The 24,375-nt window shown below is 36.3% G+C and overlaps 1 protein-coding gene across 15 annotated transcripts in view; it reads left to right on the top strand.

Moving 5' to 3' along the window:
• Positions 1 to 24,375, top strand: part of LOC137615176 (uncharacterized) — an 851,893-nt gene that overhangs the window by 317,494 nt on the left and 510,024 nt on the right. For 3 of the 15 annotated variants that reach the window (XR_011039179.1, XR_011039176.1, XM_068344821.1), the window contains exon 2: positions 10,407 to 10,581. The exons of 9 other annotated variants lie outside the window; for them this stretch is intronic. The gene's annotated coding sequence lies outside the window, so the exon portion shown is untranslated. Of the gene's footprint in view, positions 1 to 5,852; positions 5,993 to 10,133; positions 10,256 to 10,406; positions 10,582 to 24,375 lie in introns of those variants that run through there. 3 more of the 15 variants (XM_068344825.1, XM_068344820.1, XM_068344824.1) reach the window with 2 other exon arrangements.

Below are 24,375 nucleotides of genomic sequence, written 5' to 3'. Positions count from 1 at the left end.
AAACGCTGTGCCCTACAGAACTTTGATGTTTGTCGTATACATTCTTGGGATTTTAGAGTATCACACTGCACATTCAATATTTTTCAAATCCGCATGATCAAAGCACTTAAAAAACTAGTGTCGTCAGTTTCAAATTGAAAGTCTTAAGTCTTTCGTATGTTTAGCGGGAGCTTATTGAGCTTATTGTATAGTCTTAGACGAGAGAAGTTTCGTTCTCTTTAACCCAATTTTCACAGTTAAAATCCCAAAACCAGAAGATTTTTCGAGCTGTTAATTGGTAAAACATGGGAAATTCAGGTTCGTTCTTCCAGAGTCGGTTTGCCAGAGACTTTGTTGTGTCTGTATTAATATGGTGTGGCAACAGTCACCGTTTAAAGTAGTCATGAACCAAAGTTCTGAAGAAAATGCAATTCTCTGGCATAAAGTGAGTGAGAAAGAAATATTGGTTTATTACAGATATCTTGATGTCATAAACAGTTTTTTAAGAAGTGCATTAGTCTGTTCATTATGTACTAAAGATTAGCTAAATTCGTGGTTTATATATTTCGAATGAACTGCATTTTCACCAAGTCAAATTTGTTACGAATATTTAAATTTCTCTCTCTCTCTCTCTCTCTCTCTCTCTCTCTCTCTCTCTCTCTCTCTCTCTCTCTCTCTCTCTCTCTCTCTCTCTCTCTCTCTCTGTGTGTGTGTGTTCGATGTAACATGTAATTAGGGTTCATGACAAATTGATGAAAATATTTTGCCAATAGTGAAGGAACTTCGCTATCAATTTTATTACCTAATTATTTGGTTTATGACTTGTATTTCGTCATACCTGAGACATGCTTTATAACTGCAAATTTATTTATTTTTTTACTTTTAAGAAAATATACAGTTTACAAGTTCATTTTTACAAATACATATTTATATAAACATATAATTTATATTTTGATATTGGTTTTTCTGATGTTTATAATTCATCATTAGCATATACTAACATTAGTCATATTAATATTTACATAACATAAAGACAAGCTGATAATGCAATAAATCAAGATTACTATATTTTATATACTTTAAACTTCAATTATCATTAAGGAATTTCTCACACTAATTTACTCATTTTTATCTAAATTAACATATTCTTTTGTAAAATGTGAAAGACATTTATCATCTAGTGACTTGAACAATATAAATCTTGTCTTGAATATTCTACTTTTAATAAAGGAGATCATACTTAACTCATCAGCTGAGGGCATTACCTTATGAAGGTACCAGATCCCAATTATAAATTCACTTATTAATAACATTGCTGTGTTTCTAATAACATTGCTGTGTTTCTGTCTCTTTTAGAATAGGCCTGAAAATCCAGTTTTAAAACCTTTAGAAAGCTTTGTGTGTGTATTTTACAAACCTTGTTCAAAAATGTTTTAATCCAATTCACAACTGTTCCTCTAAATCTACAAAAATATACTAAGTGCATAATTGTTTCAGGCTCTCCACAATTGCCACACAAACAACTGTCCGTAATTTTCATCATAAATAACCTATCCTTTGTAGCTAAGACTTCGTGGCTGTATTTAAACAAAATTTCTCTATTTACTGGATCAATCCACTTGTTATTCAAATTTTCCCATATTATATTCCAGTTAAACAACGGATAACTTTCTTCAATACTTGGCAGAACTGATTCACCTCTCAGCATGTGAGAGTACATGTGTTTTAATTTCAGCAAAGGATAGGTCTTTACCTTTATTACAGAGTGAAATATCGTCATTATTTTGTCATAATATGGAGTGCTAAAAAAAATGGTAGATTCACTAAATCTGTTAAAATCAACAAGATAAGAAAGCCTCAGCTTACAATAATATGCAGCTATTTCACATCCCATTAATCTATTGACAATACTTTTGTAAAAGCTGTTGAAAAGCATACAATTGGCTTTCACAGTTAGATTTACAATACCACATCCACCTTGACTCTTTAGAAGATACATAGTTTTCCTTTTAATAGGTTGATAATTCCCATTCCAGAGATATTTGAAGGTACACTTTTCTATGTACTTACCAATATCAGGTGGAATGGGAAATACCTGAGACACATACCATGCCTTTGATAATACAGTTACATTAATTATTACTCTTTTGAAATAAAGTTAGTCTTCGTTTATAAAGTGGCCCTATCATTTTTGAAATATTATCCTTGATATTATCCCAGTTCACCCTTACAGATAGTTCATAATCATTATTATGGATTATACCTAGGATTTTAAAACTGCCTTGTTTCACTTCTATTCCTGTTTCTGGCCATTCGAGTTTGTCTTTCCACGAGCCAATTCCCACAATGTAAGTTTTCTTTTTATTGAGTTTTGCTCCACTTGCCTTTTCGTACTCATTAATAACCCGTGAAGTTTCCACAATACCTTCCAACTTATTGACAATAATAGTGCTATCATCTGCAAAGCCAACCACTACAATTTTTAACCCATTCGGAAGATCTGGAGAAAAAGTTCCCAACCTAACTTTCAGCATTCTATACAATGGTTCTTGAGCTATAACAAATAAAATCATCGATAATGGACAACCCTGTCGAACAGACTTGCCTATTAGAAAAGGGTCAGATATATGGCCATTTGTAGATATACAGCTTTTGGCATCCTTATAAAGCATCCTAATCAAGTTTACAAATTCTAAAGAAAATCCAAGTTTGTATAACGTTCCGAATAGAAAGTCCAGATTTACCATATCGAATGCTTTATACCAATCAAGATTAATCAGGGCAGCTTTCTTGTTTTCATTTTTTTGGAAGTATATTACATCTCTTAGCAAGGTGTTACAGTTAATAATTGACCTTCCTGGGACAGCACAAAACTGTTCCTCTGATACGAAAAGAGATATCACTGGTTTTAACCTGTTTGCTAAAACCTTCGCTATAATCTTATAATCTACATTTAACATAGTTATGGGCCTCCAGTTATTAAGATTACACTTATCTCCATTTTTTGGTAAAAGTTTAATGACACCTTTATTTGAGTCTTAACACATTTTAAAATTAGTAAATGAGAATTTCAGTACTTTCATAAGTTCGTTTTTTACAATGCTCCACATAGTTTTGTAGAATTCGACGGCTAGTCCATCAACACCAGGACATTTCCCATTTTTCATTCCTGATATAGCTTCCCCAAACTTCTTTCTCTGTTAATTCAGCCTTCAGGTTTAAGTTCATATCATCATCTATGACAATGTTCATATTTTCAAGAAATTTATATTTCAAATCAAAATCTATAGATTCTTCTTTATACAAATTTTCATAAAATTCTAATACATACCTTTGTATAGACTTTGTGTCTGTTACATATGCACCCTCTTTTACACACAATTTATCGATACTTGTTTTTACATTCTTTTCTTTCCCAAGTAAATATGCAGATATTTTTTCCCCATACATTCTTTCATCAATTCTAGCTCTTACATTGACCCCTTCACATATCTCATTTTCAATTACATTTATTCTGTCTTTAAGTTCCTCTATTTTGTAAAAGTTATTACAGTTTTCAGAATGGATCCAATAATTCCGCCTTAATTCTGCTTTCAGCAGATTCAGTAAGCCAAATCTCTCCTGATTTATTGTCTTTGAAACTTTAACAAAAAAGAGTCTAAGCTGATCTTTTGCATAAATCCACCAGTCTAAAATAGAATGAAACTGTACATCACCCATCTTTCTTTTCAAATAGCTCCAAAATTGAACAAAGTTTTCTATCACTACTGTATTTTTCAGAATACTTGTATTTAATTTCCAGTATCCCTTGCCTAAGCTAATATCATTGTCCATCTTAATCTTAACCGTAACAGAATTATGATCAGACCAGCTTAATGGAATATTTTCAGATTCACTTATATTATTCTTCAGATCTCTAACGTATATGCGATCAATCCTAGAACCATACTTATGCCTAACATACGTATATTCAATCAAATGGTTTTTCAAGAGCCACACATCTTTAAGTTGTAAATCATTTTTTAATCTTTGAAGAGCTGTTGAAATTATATGATTATCAGGATTAGAGCAGTCTCTTTTGCTCGTTACGCTGTTCCAATCCCCGCCTATAATCAAGTTTCGTAAATTGTGTCTCATGTAATATAACAAAACATTTAAAAACAGTTCCTCTCTTTCCTTTTTCTTATTTGTCCCTGAAGGGGCATACACATTTATTAATAGAAAATCTGTTCCTTGATATGTACATTTTACACTGATTATTTGGCCCTTTACATCCATCTCCTGATTCAGAACCTTCACTCTCGACTTTTTATTGAAGAGGATAGCAGTACCTCCCTTCAACAAGACAGTTGGATTCAATATTATATCGCAATGCTTTTCAACATACTCAAGTTGCGAAATATCTTTGACATTGTGTTCTTGCACAAATATTACATCCAAATGATAAAAGTACATAAAATCAATCAATTTACTTTGCTTATAAGACATACATAATCCATTAACATTAACAGTTGCTAAATTTAAGTAAGTGAAGGTTACAAATATAAGAAAGAAAATCTAAATCATTCATCCAATTTGAAACGTTTATTCACTGGCAATCGATTCATCTCGTCTTCAGAACTACTTTTAGGTTCTTCAAACACTGATGTATCTTCGCCCATGTTCGACTCGGAAAGCACACCATTATCCTTTGTTAGCCTCAGACGAATGCCTTTGCTTGGTTCGTCACTAATTGTAGCTTGCCACATTTCGGCGTCACTTGTGTTACCAAGGTTGAAAACACCGTCTATTGTAGTTTCCCCACCACAGTCCACATTATTCTCTAAATTATCTTCACATTCCTGAATTTCACTTATCACCTCTTCGATTGAATCCTCCTTATTTTGTACGACACATAATTGAACGTCCATTTCCTTTTCCAATGTCTGTCTCGTCTGCGTGGATTTCTGCTTCAACTGTCGAAATAACGAGTCCTTCGTCAGGTGATGCGGGAATTTCCACAAGCCTTCCAGCTCCTTCCTCATCTTGACTTTCGTTGTCTGTTTCCACTTCGTCCATTCGTCCATCGCCAGTCCTCGTCGCGGTGGTCGTTCTGATGCTTTCATGGCCCAAGCCCGAATTATCGTTCCTTACTTCTAGCCCCTTTCTCTCTTTTCCATTCGCCGATTTGGCTCCACCTCCATGCTCATCTTCCCTTCCATTATTGTTCGCGCTGGATGAACTACTCTTTCCATTCTTAGGTATTTCAGGGAAATCTCCCTCATTAATAATGTAATTACTCTCACTAATATTCAAAATGCAGTCCTTTACTAGATGACCTTCTTTCCCACATTTGTAACATGTTCTACTCTGTCCACTATATAAGAAGGTTAAATTATAGCCACCAATATAAATTGATGAAGGGATGTTTTCTTTAACTCGCATCTTTGCTGTGCGAACGCCATTGAATAAACCCTCAAAGGGCCCAACTGCAAATTTGTTATGCCTTAAGTGCTCTACCTTTCCATACCTATTCAAAATATCTATCATCACTTTATCATCCATCTCGAACGGTGCGTTCCTTATCGATACATACGAAACTTGTGAACTTAAATTTATAACCTTCACAGAGTCTGTTTCACTTAACTTTATAACTTTATCCTCGAAATTCTTCAAAACATCGGCAAATACATTTGCAGAGATTAGCTTTACCACAACCTTATTTCTATTTATATTCTGAACACCTTTCATGTCACTAATTCCTAATTTCATATGATTAAACAACACATTACTAACACTTTCCATGGTCACATAAGGCGCTGTAAAATGCAGGCCAAAGGAATCTTTCCTCCTGAGAGCATGTTGTGTATTATAAGCCATCTTAACTAACCTGTTTTTATGTTTTGATTAACTGCCAGTTCTGTGTTTCTTGGAAACGGAGGGAGAGCGGGAGGGAGACACTACGAGCCCCTAACCCCCGAGGCAAGTCGCCTCAGGGCATACTCGTTCACCGGCCAAGAAGCTGGTTCGCCAGGTGAGTAATCAAAAGTAAATTTGCCTAAATTACAACACTGTCTTGGCACATATAACACTAAAAACACACCGCTAGTATCAAATCACTTTTATACACTGCTGGAACAGTAGAAAAACGAGAAAGAGCCCATGGTATAATCTCAAAGTTGAGAAAGACAGGAGCACTTGAAAACACGTCTTCCTTCTTTGCCCGACCAAAGTGAAGTCCTCTATCAATTTTATTACCTAATTATTGGGTTATGACTTTTATTTCGTCATACCTGAGACATGCTTTGTAAATGCAAAGTTATTGGAGAATGTACTACCCAATACTGTCCGGGAATAAAAGGCTTCAACCACAAACCTAATTCTCAAATTGATTGATTATATTAAATGTAGGGATGGATGGGTTGCGCCCATTACTGGCCATTCACACCAAATAGTCTGGCTTATTCTTTCTACATTTCCTCTGTCCTTACACGCCTGACAACACCAGGATTACCAGACAATTCTTCTTCGCTCAAGGGGTTAACTATCGCACTGTAATTGCTCAGTGGCTACTTTGCTCTTGGTAAGGGTAGAAGCGAGACTTTTAACTATGGTAAGCAACGTTTTGAGGACACTCCAAAAATCAAACCATTGTTCTCTAGTCTTAAGTAGTGCCATAGTCTCTGTACCATGGTCTTCCACTGTCTTGGGGTAGAGTTCTCTTGCTTTAAGGTACACTCAGGCACACTATTCTCTCTTATTTATCTTCCTCTGTTTTATTTAAGATGTTTATAGTATTTGTATATGAAAGATTTATTTCAATGTTGTTACTGTTCTTAGGATATTTTATTTTATTGTTAATTACTTTTCTTGTAGTTTATTTATTTCCCCATTTCCTTTCGTCACTGGAATATTTTCCCTGTTGGGAAAATACCCCAGTGATAATAATAATAATAATAATAATAATAATAATAATAATAATAACAATTTGTCATGTTCTCCCCACAACAGACTGTTGCTATTCACCGAGTTTTGTCGCTTGATCTTGGAATTAGGAATTGTTGGTAATGAGATTATGGTTATGCTCAGCGCAATGTTGCTGTTATGTAACTCGTATATAGTCATCTACATTAATCATTGTTGATTTCATTTAGCTGAGGTGATTTCATAGCTGTTAGCCGATTTCACTCTACTGATTTCAACTAGTTGACATACGATCTCACATGTCCAACTTCACGCTGTTACACTTAAATGATGGGACTTAACTACATTGATTTCACTTGGCTGATAATTATTTTTCTTACTGATCAAACATGGTGATAGATTAGTTCACAAGACCCATTTCATTTGCGATAGACCATTTTATAGGACTCATTTAATTTTCGATACACCATTTTATAGGACTAACCTCGTTTAGCTGGCAGGCTTGAATATTTGATAAATTCTCTGACTTGACTGGATTTACCTGAAGTGCAGTTTAACTAGTATGAGTTCGTTTAACTGGAAGTCTTTCATTAGCTTGATTTGATTAGCCTTGAGGCGATTTCACTGAATTTCACAAGGCTGAGACAATTTCACTTAAGGCAATCACAGTCACATGATTTCGTGAAGTTAAGAAGCGATTTCACTATGCAGATTTCAATGAGCTAAGCAGATTTTAGCAGAGGTAGTTTTACTGTGACTGATTTTTAGCTAAGGGGCGATTTCACTACACTTATTTTAACGAAAATGGGAGATTTTGCAATTTTTATTTATTTTATTTAATTGATGGCGCAAATTAACTAGTGCTTTAACATACCAGTTACATAATTCAACTTGAATGATTTCATTTTGTTGATGAGGATTTCACTTAACTTAGAAAGTTTTAGTCGATTTCACATACATAATAGTTAATTTCACTCTCCTGATTCCACTTAACAGAGACCACTCTCCACTGATCTCGTTTAGTTGATGGTTTAATCTCCACGTCAGTTATCTAATAGACAACTTCACTCAACTGGTTTCTTTTTGCTGATACTGCTTTCTATCTCATTATGGTTAATTTCATTTTGTGTGTCATACAGTTTTACTCTTTAACTGTGTTTATTACAGAGATATGAAATCTAGCTTCCATCAAACTGACAGACAGTTTCATTCAACTGATAATTTACTCATGGACTATTTCTTTTGTCAGACTTTTACCTAAAATACTGTTCAGCCAGTCTGTTTTTTTATCGAGGTAATGGTTGATTTAACCCATGATTTCATTTGATTGACTGACCATTTCACTCTACCAACAAGTCTATAAAAGATAATTTTACTTGACTTTTAATAGCTGTGTTGCCGTTGATTTTGCTGAAGGGAACGGCAGATAGTGCAGCAACCGGAAAACATAGGTTACGTAGATCTGCTTTAACAAAAAGAGAATGGGAAGTTGGAACCTAAAATCCTAAGTTTCAATGTCCATGGTGAAGAGGACGGTGTGATCAATGCATTGGGTAACAATCGTATCTGCAGTCAATCCCTCATGTTCTTTACAGTGTTGCTTCGTCTCCTAGCTGCTGACAATTTTAACCACCTTCTTTACCTTGCTCCCTCTTCCTTTCTTTCATTTTCTGTCCATTTTCCGAACTTTCGATGCCCATTGCAACTGAGGGATTTCCCCTAGTTGCACATGGGTACTGAATTGGCTTCCCAGGTCCCAGTGCCGGGCCAAGTGGGCAAATCTTTAAGAAATAATTCCAATCAAATCCTAATGTGATGATGCCAAAAAAATCTGAGAATATTTCACGCACTTATTCAACATTTCATCTTAATGTTCAATAAGATATTAATTGACAAAGGGATAATTGTTTCTGTAGCTTACGTATAACGAGGTGACCCTTTGTGCGGGTGGGACATTTTTTTAAAATTTACAGAGAAACTCTGTTTTTGACGAGATGTTTTGATTTGTCCATTAGAAAGTTAGCCCACAATTTACTCCAGTTCCCCCCCCCCCCGTCGGTATATTGGATGTTAGAAATTTAGGTGGAAGGCAAATTAAAATGCATTGACTATGACAGAGAAACTGGATTCTATTGAATTGACCTTATTATTGCAGCGGTGATGAATGTAAAGTAGGCAATTAGTGCATAGGAATGTCGTCAATTCTGTTGCTTGTATACTGGAGAGCTGCCCGAGAGCAGCAGCTGTCAGCCTAGCCGTAGATGGTCAGTAGGTGAATCGTTATATTTTCTCATCTCTCAAATCATACTGCTAAATTAGAGCAACAGCAATTTATTCATGAAAACACAATTGTACTCTTAAGATATAATAAGACAAGAGGACTTTCTTCAATACCGGGTATTGACAGCGTTTTTAATGGTCCATTTACTTGCATATTTATATGTATATATTCATGTGTGTTTATATACCGGGTATTTATGTATGTATGTATGTATATATATATATATATATATATATATATATATATATATATATATATATATATATATATAGAGGTATATGTATGTATACGTATTTATATACATGTATATATAATGTATATATATACGTATTTATATATATATGTATATATAATATGTATACGTATTTATACATACTGTATGTATATATGTTATATATATATAATATATATGTGTGTTATATATATATAATATATATGTGTGTTATATATATATATATATATATATATATATGTGTGTGTGTGTGTGTATGTGTTATATATATTATATATATATGTGTTATATATATATATATATATATATATATATATATATGTGTGTGTGTGTTATATATATATATATGTATATATATGTATGTATATATATAATATATATGTATATATATTATATATATATGTTATATATATTATATATATATATATATATATATAATTATATATATATATATATATATATATATATATATATATATATATATATATATATATATATATATGTTTACGTTTGTGTATATATATGGCTACTTTTGCACAACTAAAACTCCAGATATCCATGATTGCACAATGAAGGTCGCTCCCCAAAATGGTTTTGCGTCAGAGTAATGGAATAGAAGCGAAGTTGTTTATCCCAACTGAAAAAATATTATGATTGTAGCATCTGAAGTGAAGGGTCATGCTGTAAAGCCCTAAAAGATGGTTGTGAAATGTTAACTGGAAATGTCTTGAACATTTCAGTGTGGACTCAACCGTTCAAAGAAGTTAAACCTTCTGAATAGAGCATCACAATGACTCGGTGGAAGTCATTCAAGAGAAACCCCGGATTCACAATATCATGACAATGAACTTTTGGGCGAGGTCAAGAATTTGGAGGTTTTATTTATTCATTTGTATTGCATGAACACCAATGATTTAGTAGTAGATAAGTAAAATAATAGAAAAAAAAATCTCCATCGTAAATAAATATAATTTTGAAAATATTTTAATGTTTGTTCATTTTATTTCGTAGGCTGCAATGTTAATGCAAGAGATTGTAGACTTTTGGACATAAGAGAAAAGCCAATTGAATGTAACCTTCAAGTTTACCAATGATAGGGAAATGAAATAACGACCCAAGATCCACCGAAGATTATCAAAATACTGCAACACCTCAGAAAAGGAAATCAAACCAGACACACCTAGAGGTAAGCATATTTTTATTCGTTTTTTATTTAGTGGTAGAATGATTCTTCCAATCTACACAAATTTCAATAATAAACTAGCTAAGTATTTGATTGAGACACTTTTTTTTCAATAAAAGTAAACCAAATCTAACTAAATTTTTTCTATTGTCGTATTGGTTTGATAATCAAATTTCTAGAAAATATGTCTCGTATAAAGGCTAAGAAGTTGAAATATTTAAATATCCTCCATCACACACATTTATGTTTTTATATGTTGTCCAAATTTGGTGATAGTTGGCCTGATGTGAGGATATCATTGATGGTCAGGGTATTTCCTTGATATTCGCAGGACTGGTCAGTTTCAAGGCCTCATTTAACCAGATTGTCACCTGTTCTGGCCACTCCAGCTCTAGCTCTGTGAGGGCATGGGAAGGGTCACATCTGTGTGCGCACTCATATCAATTAAATATTTGTTCGTCCTTTATATGACGGGTCGTTTACACTAGTAAATAATACGTTATACATATGTATCACCATATTTAGATTTGTGTATACACATACAATATGATATATTTTCATCATCATCTCATACGCCTATTGACGCAAAGGGTTTCGGTTACATTTCGCCAGTCGTCTCTATCTTGAGCTTAAGGTCAATACTTCTCCATTCATCATCTCCTACCTCACGCATCATAGTCCTCAGCCATGTAGGCCTGGGTCTTCCAACTCTTCTAGTGCCTTCTGGAGCCCACTTGAAAGTTTGGTGTACTAATCTCTTTGGGGTGTGCGAAGAGCATGCTCAAATCATCTCCATCTACCCTCTCACCATGATCTCATCCACGTATGGCTCGGGTAATCCCTCTTATAGTTTCATTTCTAATCCTGCAATGCCACTTGACTCCCAATGTTTTTCATAGGGCTTCGTTATCAAATCTACTAAATCTTTCATGTTGTTTCATTGTCATACCACGAGTCGTGTCCATACTGCTTTCAAGAGGCATTGTGCTACCGAGAAGGAATTAAGTTTAAAACTATTGTTAAATGTGGAAATTGAGAAAGACTACATATTTATATATGTGTCTGTTCAGGAAACAGAATGAAGCCAAATACTGACCGTGGATAAATATGTTAATATTTTGGATTTCAGTTGGTAAATAAGATGCTGCAAATTATATCATAAATGAAAAGAATTCCCATATATTCTGTATTCATGCTGATTTATTTCGTTAACTCCTCTAATGGGATCATTAAAGCTGTAATAGATTTAAAGTTATCAGATCTGGACGTCCAAAATATTAATGATTTTTGTGGCTTATTGGTAACTTCTCTTCCTGGTGATCACCAGACTGGGATTCGGTCCCACTCAAACTTGTTAGTTCCTTTAGTGAGCTAAGGATGGGGGGAGTATGGGAGAGCCTATAGGTTTACCTGCTGAGTCATCAGCATCCATTGCCTGGCCCTCCTTGGTCCTAGCTTTGTGTGGAGAGGGTCTTGGGTGTTGATCATATGTATATATGATCAGTCTCTAGGATATTGTCCTGCTCGATACGGCAATTTCACTGGCCCTTGATTCTGCCATTCATGAGCGGCCTTTAAAACCTTCAAAAACTGCTGTACATCGCATAGCCAACAAACTGTCGAGACGAGACGAGAGTAGTTACTGATGATTTAAGGTTACCAGAGCCAAGATGCACATAGACTGTGGGTTCTAGAACATTCAAATATGTGGCCCATTGTATAACGAGCTCCCAATTGACGTCAGAGGGACTATTGATATAAGCTTTCTAAGAAATTGAATATTTATAATCATTCATGTTTTATTTTTCTGAAAATGCTATATGGTGTGGATTTGACAATTAACGCGGACTGCGCTGTATGAAAGTTTAAACATTGTTAACGGCAAATAAATGTCTCAAAGGTCCTGCTGGGTGTGACAAGACAGGTAACATCCCATAAAGTAAAGGATAAAAAAGTGAAGTATCTGTGTCGATTGTTCTCGTTACAATGGCTATAAAGTAAAAACAGCACTGTTGTCTAGTTAAAATTGTTTCTAGAATAAATTAAAAAAAAAAAAAACGATAACGTAATACAGAATACCTTCGGCGAAGACATGATCTCGGAGATTTACTAATAATATAACAAGTTTCAGAGCAAAATAACAAATCAATCTGAAGAGACAACCAGTAGGAAGATCGTAGACGGAATTGTCTTATCCATGTCCGTGGAAACTTTGTATAGTTTGTTTATGAAAGATCTATTTTAATGTTGTTAATGTTCTTAAAATATTTTATTTTTCACTTTAATTACTTCTCTTGTTATTTATATCCGTTTTTCTTCCCCAATGGGCTATTTTCCCTGTATGATCCATTGGGATATAATAATAAATAGTACGGCAATATCTTAATAGGTAAAAATTGTCATAAACTAAACTGAATTAAAATAAAACCCCATTTGGAATATCGCTCCATCGTGTCAGTTAGTGAGAGCGACCCTTCTCCCTCTGTGATTGATTTACGTAACATTCTAGGCATAGTTTGTCACTTCCAGCTGGTCTGTACCTGGGAGGGAGCCTCGAAGTATCCGCCCTAAAACGTATTGGGCAGAATTATTGGATCACCTGAAGATAAGCGACCCCAAATAGTTCTCCTGAACATAAAGGACCCCAACTACACTCACCTGAAGAAAAAAGACCCTGATTTTCTTCACCTGAATATAAGCGACCCCAGCTTATTGACGTCTCCAATCTTCAGGTGATCTATTTTGGCTTATAATACTATAGGAAAAAATGAAAAAAATTATATATTCATTAAAACTACGTTATCCAAAATTTGTTACAAAGAACAAATTTATACAAATAATCCATATTCAATTAAAAGCGTATTATCTTACAATTATGCCATTACCATCAAGTCTAACGGGGTTTGCCTAAAAATACTTCATGCAGATTTCTCTAAAAAAAAAAAAACTAAATATCAATCATAATTTTTTCTGAAATTTTTAGAATATCCTGAATCCACTTATGTAGTGGAAGTTTACATTTAGCAAAGAATGAGCCCTTACAAATAGAAACTTTGCTTTTAAATTCAGTATACTCTTCAACTTGGAATTTCTACACATAATTATCTTGTATAGAAGACAGTTTAGTCCAGTTCATTGAATTTCGGCACTGAATGCGCTTAATTTCTCTCCTCAAAAGACTCTTGCTCTTTAACCAGTTGACAGCAGGAAGAGAATCCTCCTTTAAAAGTGGCTGCACAACTTGTTCATAAGCTGCACAACTTGTTCATAAGCTGCACGATCCGTTAGGGGTTCTTTACCACTTGGTGTTATGTTGAGGAGTAAAAACATTTTGTCTCTTAGCCATTAAAGAAAAATAAGTATTTTTTTTTTTTCAAATATCGTCAGTTCAAAAAAATCTATTTGCTACCTTATAAATTAGTTTGTTAGCACTTTTATTGGTTAGTCTCACTCCTGTCGTTACACTAATAATAATTAACCTCTAAACTGGTTAGTTAGCCTGTTAGTCCCATTTTTAAATTCAAATTCCTCGCCTGAAGAAAAAAAGACCCCAATTTTTCCCACCTGAAGATAGCGACCCCAGCGAGTGTTGGGGTCCCCAATCTTCAGGTGATGCGAATTATTTATTTTTTCACTAAGGTAACGTTTCAAAACGTCATTTGGATACTTTTATTCACAATGCAGCCGTTTGAAATTTTGAGAGTAATATGTTTTCAATGAATTTAATCTCTGTTTACATGAAAGCACAGATTGCAACGACTAACTACTTCAAGTAATAACTCAGTCGAAAGCATTGGAAATTGAGGAGCTTATGTCTAAAATTACTTTGCTTTACCTTAAAAGCAGTTTTCCAGACCTGTCACACGCGGAAAGCCCTGTGCCCTATATAAACTGCAAGATTGTTTGTCATATACATTCTTAAGTATTTAAGAACATCACACTGTTTATTCTGCGGTAACTGCCATATCCACATTATCGAGGAACTTAAAAAACAGACAAAAAGTCTCTTGACATCTTGAAACCCTCACCTTCAGCCCTTCGAATAGCTAGTGGGAGCTTATTAAATAGCGTAGGGTTGCATATATGAAAGCTTTAGAAGCTTCATGAGAGGTAGTTACAATCCAAAAATTTCTTCCCCCGTCGTTGTAAAGGAAGTCGAAGCCAGCATGCTAGCTCTCTCTCTCTCTCTCTCTCTCTCTCTCTCTCTCTCTCTCTCTCTCTCTCTCTCTCTCTCTCTCTCTCAAATATTCTAATAGTAGCAGCCACCGTAGTAGTTGTAGTAGTGTTATGATTGGTAGTAGCAGCAGCTACAGTAGTACTGTTCATTTCTCCTTTACTTGCTTCCATATCATCCTGCTCAGTTGGTTAGCATTTTTACATAGGTAAAGCACAGTGTTTTAAATAACCGTTGAGATCGGCAAATAGCCTACTTAAAGCTCTCATTGGACAAGTAACTGCTTTTATCCCTGGCATTAATTTCTCTCTGCATTATAATGTTGTTTTGCACCACACAATTATTATTATTAAATTTATGATTAAGATTATTGTGATATTATTCCTCTGTAATTCCCACACTCCTGCACATGACACTTCCCTTTGTGGATGGAGGCCATTTGGCTGCTATCTCTCCACCTGCGGCATTCTTTCTTGGCGATGGATAGGGAGCCATTTCCTCATAAAGAGGCGAGCAAGATTGCACTAAGCTCGTTACACGCTGGCGCGTAGGCAGAAGAGCAGGTTCTCCCTCATGGGATGGGGAAACGCGAGGCCTATCTCTGCCACACTATAAGGAAATTTGGTGGTGCGGTTTGTTTTTATTTTGTAATAAGAAAATGAATAGTCGAAATACATTGTATGTCGTATTTGCAGCAGCAGAGAGAGAGAGAGAGAGAGAGAGAGAGAGAGAGAGAGAGAGAGAGAGAGAGAGAGAGAGAGAGGTGGGTTGTGGATCTGTAGGTAGGAAACCTTTAATCAGATAATTGACAGTCAAACTGGCATTACCCCACCCGTGGAAAATCTGGAACTGCCACACTTTGAACAGACTTCATGCTGCTGCCTTTGACTTCCATACAACGAGGGGGTAAAGAAAATTTGGATCGTGTGCACATCTTGGGTTCAGTAACCAATTATCTTAAATAGTTTTGACGTCTGGTTTCGATAACTTGTCTTGCACATATCTCTAACTATACTCAAAGTCTAATAGACAGTCAGCATAATTCAATTGGCATGGGAATAATCTTTTCTCGGGCTAGAACACCTATTTATTAGTTTATTATGCTTTGTAATTGGATAGGTTTTAATAGTTACAGTAGTCAATCCTGGTAATAACACAGTTAACAAGTTTCTTTACAGAATATAAATTAAAGTAGCTCTACAAAAGTAGTTTCGAAGGTGATACCCAACGATTCTTGCTGCATTATTTATTTGAGCTCTGAGAGAGAAATCACAGTCGGAATAAAGTTCTCGTTGATATATATTTGTAAGAACGTTGTATCATCAACGACGTTTATGGAGAAGTAGAATTGTGTATAATCTGCAAGTAGCTTGAACTTCACACTGTGTTTGTAGTACTTTTGATAGACCTATAGTTTACATACAAAATAACATAGGACCGAGCATACTTCCACTGTTTAGCGGTTCACATGATAATAGTGTTAAAAATTGGTACACTAGTTTCTATCAACCAAGTAATCATTTAGATTTTAGATACTCAAAAGCTTCATATTCAGTACCAGAGGACCATAAATCATTAAGAAGCAGTTCATGCACAACTGTTTCCAAAGTAGCACTAACATCGAGTAAAATCAAGAGACCGCATTAGTCCTCGTCCATCATTTCCGGATCATTTACAACAGAGCATAAAACTCTCCGTTGAATATAATTGTATCCTGACTGGTACTCTCCGTTGAATATAATTGTATCCTGACTGGTTATCCGGCAATGGTTCGATTTTTTTAATTACTAACTGGTTGTTAAAATTTTAAATGTTCTAGGAATTTTGATCTAAAGGACTGATTTGAAATAGGTTTGTAAGAACTTGTCCTGATAGTCAGAAGCTGTGTAACTATAGCTAATTTCACAAATTTAGGATTCTTACTCCTTAATTCTATTATATAGTATTCTTGAAATTATGTCAGCAACACTCAGAAAAGTGTTTTCGACGCGTTACTTCGGATATTGGCATCGGATTTATCTCATAATTTGCGTTCTTACCCCTCTTGAAGATTCTGTTTGACTTCATCCTTTGTTATATTATTAAATTTGGTTATTCATTTATGTGTGGCTGATACAACACCAATCTGATGAGGAATATCTTTAAAAGATCCCATTATAGTTAACATTTCACGAATTTCAGAAATTTATTAGCCAGTTCCTGATCGCTATACCTATCCCGGAGCCCCCCCCCCCTTTTTTTTCTTTCTTTATGCTATTTACAAAATTACATTTCCAACTACATCATTTAGGGGACGATAGAACTTGTTCAATCCTTCTGTTGCTGCTTGCCGGATTCAATTTCTTATAGTATTCAGTTTATTCCACCTTAAATATGTGATTATATAGTGCATTTGATGGTTTTGTAATCTGTCCGTGTATTTTCAACTTTTAACTCTACAGTTTTTCCCTCTCTCTAATGCTCGTCATCGATCCCATATCTTTACTTAAATTATAGTATTTTCCGTCAATGGATACCATTATTCATTTGTATTCACCCTATTGCATTCATTTATTAGGTAATCAACACTTATGAACCCCAGTAGGCGTTGGTTGCCATAACTGCAGGATTATTGATGACATTATTTTTATAACTTCATCAATAAATATAAACAGAGAGATTTTGTCTAGAGCTTTTTGTTTTTAGTATTGTGTTTTTTGTAAAGATTATAGAAAAAGTAAAGTTACGTGTTTTTAGTAATGCTTAGTAATTTGTTCATAATACTTGGTATGATGCTAATTGCAACAGGCTCAATATCTATGGTTTTCTTGAAGTTTTGTCACATGTGATCTAATGGCACGTCTGCATGTCAGCAGTGAGGAGGCGGGGGGGGGGGGGGGGTGTTGGATAGGTGGGAGTGGCAGAGAACAATAAAAAGCGTGAACTAGTGAGGGTAGGCAATAACCATAATGAAAATGTGCGTCAGACCAAATGCTCTCTCTCTCTCTCTCTCTCTCTCTCTCTCTCTCTCTCTCTCTCTCTCTCTCTCTCTCTCTCTCTCTCTCTCTCTCTGTGTAAAGTAGAATTGTTGCAACTTCATAGGTTCAATCTCATTACAAATTAGTTTTTGTTGAATATTCTTATGAATTTACAAATTTATCGAGTCTTGATTGCCCTGTTATTTCTCTTGAAAACTCTTAAAACAACCTTCGTATTTTTTTTTCTGTATTGTGAAGTTTCCCCTTTTAGAGTCGTAGCGTTTATAACGCATAGTACTCTGCTTTTCCTATTAGGATTTTATTTATAAAAAATAAGAATTAGTAATATTAATATTGATAATACTAATATTGACATAGTTATTAACAACTACATAATTATAAATCATACTAATCGCATGAAATAAAAATGACGATCATGGTGGTCTGCTTAAACTTCCATAGCTAGAGGTAAAAGGATAAGGGTCTTTTCTGCCCTAAAATTAGGCCTACCGTTGAACACGGTACGTTAGCCTTTAGGTAGCAATCCACACGTGTGATGGATGCCTTCGTTAATGCATATTTTACAAAGAAGAATGGAACTAATAGTACTGGTCAATGGAAAAATATTCATGGAGTATTACTATTTTTATTTTTAATAAGACTTTAATTAAGTAACGCAGATCTCAACGGAAAGTGAAACTTTATTTTGTCATTGGCGTTAGCATTTAGAAGAGAGAGAGAGACTACCTTTAAAAATAATTCATAGCTACAGTATTTGTATAGTTTATCCTAAAATTTATTCATAGTTATTTGTAAAGTTTATCCTAAAATCGTTCATTGTTATTGATAAATTTTGCCTCTAAATCATTCCTAGTTACTACTTCAACTTTATTTTCTAGATTTTGTGAAAATTATTTGTAGTTTAGTTAGTTTTAAATTCTAAAATTTCGTATCTGTCGAGTTTTAGAAATTTGCTTTTATAAGTGTAATTCTGTTAATCTTTGTATTTGGAAAATAACTTGGTCCTTAGAAATGCAGCTCAGTTACACCATAGTTTTGTCTTTTTTTTTTTTTTTTTACATGTAGTTTTAAGAAATTATTTATGTAAGTGCTATGAGTTACTTTGAAGTTTTCGGTTACATTTCTTCATATGTAGGTTTTAGGAGAAATAATTTGTCTTTCATACGTGCAATTGTAAAGTTTTAGTTTTGAACTTTCCTATTCAAGCAGTTTGGGATATTCAATATAGAGTCCTTTCAATGACGTCACTGGGAATCGCCAGCGGCCATGCTGGAGGACATACAAAGCGAAAACATGGCGGCTGCTACAGCGAATATGGACAATGAGAGCGACTTTGTCAAACAATTGTCGGGTGATGATAAGCGTTTTTACAAACAAACTCTATCTAATTGATGGCCTAGTTCCATACCAGATGCAGAATTAATTCAGTCAAAATATTGAGGATTATTTCCATTGAATAATCTGCTTCCAGAATTTTTTGTTTTTCCCTTTAATGCTTCTAAGTCCAAAATTAGATAAACACTGGGCCAATGAAGAGAGTGTTTATAATTATAAAGCTAATATTGATCATTTAGCCTAACCTTGTGTATTATAACTTTTGATTGTCAAAATGTATGTAAAAGTTTTGCATTATAATGTCAAATCTTTATCAGTTCATGTCTAACCATTGTGTTTGTGTTTGGTTACAAATGCTATAATTTCTTATATACATATAAACATATGATCCATCAAACTCTATTGTAATGCTCTTGGATGATCGTTTTGCCTCCTTGCAACTAAATGCGCAAGTTTAATTATTTTTTCGATGTTTCATATATAAGCTGAAGACCCCTTCGGGTTAAACCAACTTTCAGATATTATTATTATTATTATTATTATTTATAATCAATGTTTATTCATCACATAGGCCTGTATGTCTGCACAATTTAATACACAAATTAAAATAAATATAAATATACACTTAATTATATATAGGCATAAGCACCTTGACGAAATAGATACCTAGGTAAGTAGCCTTTGTTAATAAAGCCAATATGGGCGCTTTTAATTTTCGTTTTGAAAATCTGAGATGCCCCTTTTGATGTTTAAAAATTGAGATACCCCTTTTGATGTTTAAAAATTGAGATACCCCCTCCCCCACACACACTACACACTGAACTGACGATGATACTTGTGAAGTCACCCATGCGATCGGATATACCATGTTTACACAGAAATAATGATACTTTTTGGGCTCAAGCCATGACGTCCTAATGGAAGGTTCCTTTAGTACCTTCCGAAGGGTATATATGACTACAGTGATATTCCCAGAGAATCAAACCAAAGGTTTCACAGAATTCTAACTTCTGGCGCGAGTACCTTTAAGATTACTCTCAAGGGTATCTTATATCATCAGGGGACGTATTCTTGACACGCCACATGGCAATCTGCACCCCGAATAGCCTTTACGCCTCTAGGCTCTAGGGGGAAAACGTGGCAGAATAGAACGGTAACCGCAACAAAGATTACCCTGGTTCCCCTACTACAATCGTATCAAAACCGCGCCAACTCCCTCTGGCGGTCATTCCTTTATCTGTAGCGACTCGCTACGATGGTGTTCCCTGTCGATCTGACATTTACGATCGATTTCTGGGAATCTTTATGCTTCTACGGCTTCTTTCTCCATCTAGAAAGTTGAGTATTGATTCTTTACAATATGTAATTTAGTTCTAGCCTCGCAATGAAATTGTGTATTTCTTGTGTGCGGATCTTCGCCGATCGCCGGTGTCGCCATGGCGCTGTCGTTCTTTGTACATGTGCTATTTAGTTAGCAGAAGGACATTCCGGTGTAAATAGCTTATTCATTGTTATGAAAGCTATTTAGGCATTATATATTGTAAAGATATCTATAAGCATTTTTTCCCTTTCCGTGGCGATCGTATATGTCAGAGTTTTGGTGATTTAGGTAACCGAAATCTCGTCATGTCTGGGTAACATAACCTAGACAACATATACTTTCGTCATTTCCCCGGTTACCCTTGTGTATTGGTTATCATTCCTGGAGATCGATATCTCCTGGAATTATATTAACCATCATCAATCTCACTAGAGATTTATGGGTAATCTCTCTTCCCTCTGAGAGTAGCCTTAGGCTACAACTCTCTGCGTCGGCCTTGAATTTCGAATTCAGGCATGACTAGCCTAGCGTTTTCTGTCTCATCCCTTAACGGCCGTCGGCAAGTTTTGGGATTCAATCAGAACCTCAGAGTATTTAGTCTTTGTCGGCAGTCGGTCGGCGGGGTGATTGCATTCCCTTGCCGTCGGAACTACCAGCATAGGAGGCTAGCCCTCCCTAGACTACACCTGAAGTGGTCGAATGTTACCGCCACCTTCTCCCTGTGGTCTAGTAGATTAGTCCTATGCTCGCCGACCCTAGGCTATGGAGTCGTATACTCATGTGGCCTAGGATGGCGCCGGCATTGGAACTCTGTTTCTCCCTTGTTGAGAGGAACGGCATGAGCTGCCGTCCCCTTAACTGTATTAGCACCTCCTAAGCGGGAGAATAAATGATTCTCCTGCCGCTTGTGGTCGTGCCGGTACTGAAACAGAGTTTCTTCAAGGTGTGTAGATCCGGCAACATTGCCGGTCCCTCTTATACCTCATATAGGACCCTTTCCCCTCCCCTCTCTGTTCTTTTACAATGGCCGAGCCATTGTCTTTCCTGTGCTGGAGTCCTGCAACCTTACCATTGCAGGTGGGTTGCCGGGACCGCCCAGACCCCCCCCCCTCCCTCCTCAGTCATCAGCTGTCGCCGACTGCCAACTGCCAACAGCCATGACGGCTGTCGGCGACTGCCGGCTTCCAGCGGCTTTGGCGGCTGTGGATGGGAGGCCCCTTTTGTCACCAAGGTTCCCCAGTTCTCCCTTGAACTGCTAGCCACAGTTTCTGTTGTCGGCGTATTGTTCTGGCCGGCAGTAGACCGGCACAGATAGATACTGACTAAGTAGGTAGTATGCCGACTGTACTCGTGCTGCCGGAGGCTGGCCTACAGTAGTAAGCCGGCAATAGTACTATGGCTAAATGGAAGTGAACCTTCTTTTCAGAGAAAGGCAGTAAAATTAGACTTTTACATCTTTTATTACTGTATACATATACAGTAATAGATAGCCTTCACTCCATGCTTTCTCTCTCTCTCTTTTCTAGCTTGCTAGATGCTCCGACAATAGCTAGCTAATCCGGCAATATGCCGGCTGAACTACAGTATATGTCTATACAGGTAATCAGTATAATTGCAGTATAGTATATACAGCAGATGAATAACTATCGTATATATTATACTAGTAGTTATTTCCAATATATCTTGGGTATCCCTGCCCAGATATTTGCTGAACCCAATTCTATATTGATGGATTAATATTTCATCAATATTCTGATTTGAAATCAGTTTCCATTTACCCTGCAATATTGAATTTCGTAAAGGGCTGGTGGTGTGACACCTCTAACCCCTATAAGGGAGAGCCCTTATCCCTGAGTTTCCCTGTTCAAGAAACTCCCTGATTTAATATTGTACGGGAGGTCACAGCAAATAGATTGGTTGGGATGCATAAGTATATGTCTTTTATTTTCTGCCGGCTGAACTACGGTATAGGTCTATACAGGTAGTCAGTATATTTGCGGTGTAGTAAATACGGCAGATGGATAACTAACGTATAGATTATACTAGTAGTTATTTCCAATATATATTGGGTGTCCCTATCTAGATATTTGCTGAATCCAATTCTATATTGATGGAATAATATTTCATCAATATTCTGATTTGAAATCAGTTTCTATTTACCCTGCAATATTAAATTTCGTAAAGGGCCGGTGGTGTGACGCCTCTAACCCCTAAAGGGGAGAGCCCTTATCCCTGAGTTTCCCTGTTCAGGAAACTTCCTGATTTAAATATTGTAAGGGAGGTTGCAGCGAATAGATGGGTTGGGATAGACAAATATATGTCTTTTAATTTCTAATCAACATATCTTGGATGCGAGCTTCTGCTGTTACCGCTCCTATTTCGAAAGAATGACATTCCTTCGATACTCTGATTGTGTATCAATCCTCCTTACCTCACAGCGATAAGCATAGAAGGGGACAGTGCATGTACACTTCCTCACACCTAGGTGTTCGAGCCCCATTTTCTTCAGGGAATTCCCCGGTTGGAGGAATTTCCTTAAGACTGAGGAGAAGTAACAGCATTGACTCACAGGGGATACACGGGTATGTGTCTCCCACTATCTCTTTTAGCTTTCTGTCCTAAGCTATTTTGTCAAAAGACAATTTTGCAAATTGCCTATCGATGCGATAATCAATTGAATACTCCTTTCTGTTCTCCCTTCCTTACAGGAGGGACACCAGATGATGCATTGCAGTCTTCTGCAGTTATAAAGATGAGCATTTTCACGGACATAATATATGCAGGTTCCCCCAGCAATATTATTTCCAAAATCCCCAATCTGCAGGACGGCAGTCTAGAGCTGTCGAACTGTGGTTGGTTTAGTTTTGAAAGTTATCTCTTAAATGCGGTTCAACTGCGAACCCGTAAAATGCGAAAACTCTACGGGAATTGGACCGAAAACTTCACTTTCTCATTACTAAAAATGCCGATTTACTGCTCCTTTTAAAGGTTTCTAAGGTCTAAACCCCCTACCCTGCCTCTCAAGTTGAGGTTGCAGACACTAACGGCATTGGTGAGTCTGAGCGGGACTCGAACCCCCGACTGACAAACACCTTGCAGAGACTCCACATTCAAGCCACACCTTGTAGTGAAATCAACGACAGCAGTCATTGTTTCACTGTCACATCTGACTCCGCTGCCAAGAGCCGGCAGTGTGTGCCCTTGATCACCACCCAGTCAATAGCTGAGTTAATATACCTTCAATCGACAGCCCGCCGATTCCCAGCGGTCTGCCGACAGCCCGAGGAGTCTCCTCAGGTTCAGAGATCCGCTGACTATGCGTATAGTTTTCACCACTACCCAGTCACATTGAATACTGGTTAGGCTGGTGTGAAGTCTGTCAGCGACCCGCTGACAGCCGATAAGTCTCTGATATGTCGAAGACCTGCTACCTATATCGGTACTGAAGTACTGTGCCAATTAACTTACCCCCAAGCACTAGCCTTGACGGTAACATGCCAGTTGTATAGGGGTATACAATACCCTGTACACCTGCAGTTTAGGACCATATCGCAGACAGAAATCCTTGGTACATAACCGTACAATAGAATGGTTTTCCAGTACGTTGTGCTTCTAAGCACAACCCCTTGCTGAGACCTACCTGATTTGGGGGATCCACTTCCCCCCCCCCCATTCTTCCTTATGCTGATGCTTCATCAGCCTCTTGATTCTCATTATTAATTCCCCGGATGTAGGGCGCTACTCTAGCCTTATGGACTAGAATCTTCCATCGGCCTCTTCTTGAAAGGGGATGCCCTAGAATCATTAATTAGGAAGACCGCAGCAGTTGGCTGGAAGGATTTACACGTGTGTCTCTCCTCTTTCCAGCGTACTTATCCTAAGCTTTATACAATAGAAAGGAATCTTCTATTACAGTGAAACACTGAAAAGCTGATATAGGCGAAGAGTCAGGTATGGCGTGAAAGGAGAACGGAAGGGTTTCTTAGTTC

This window comes from Palaemon carinicauda, chromosome 21 (genome assembly GCF_036898095.1).
Source record: "Palaemon carinicauda isolate YSFRI2023 chromosome 21, ASM3689809v2, whole genome shotgun sequence".
In the NCBI taxonomy this organism is placed as follows: Eukaryota; Metazoa; Arthropoda; class Malacostraca; order Decapoda; family Palaemonidae; genus Palaemon; species Palaemon carinicauda.
The sequence above is the reverse complement of the archived record's forward strand: the minus strand, read 5'-3'. Positions and strand labels throughout refer to the sequence as shown.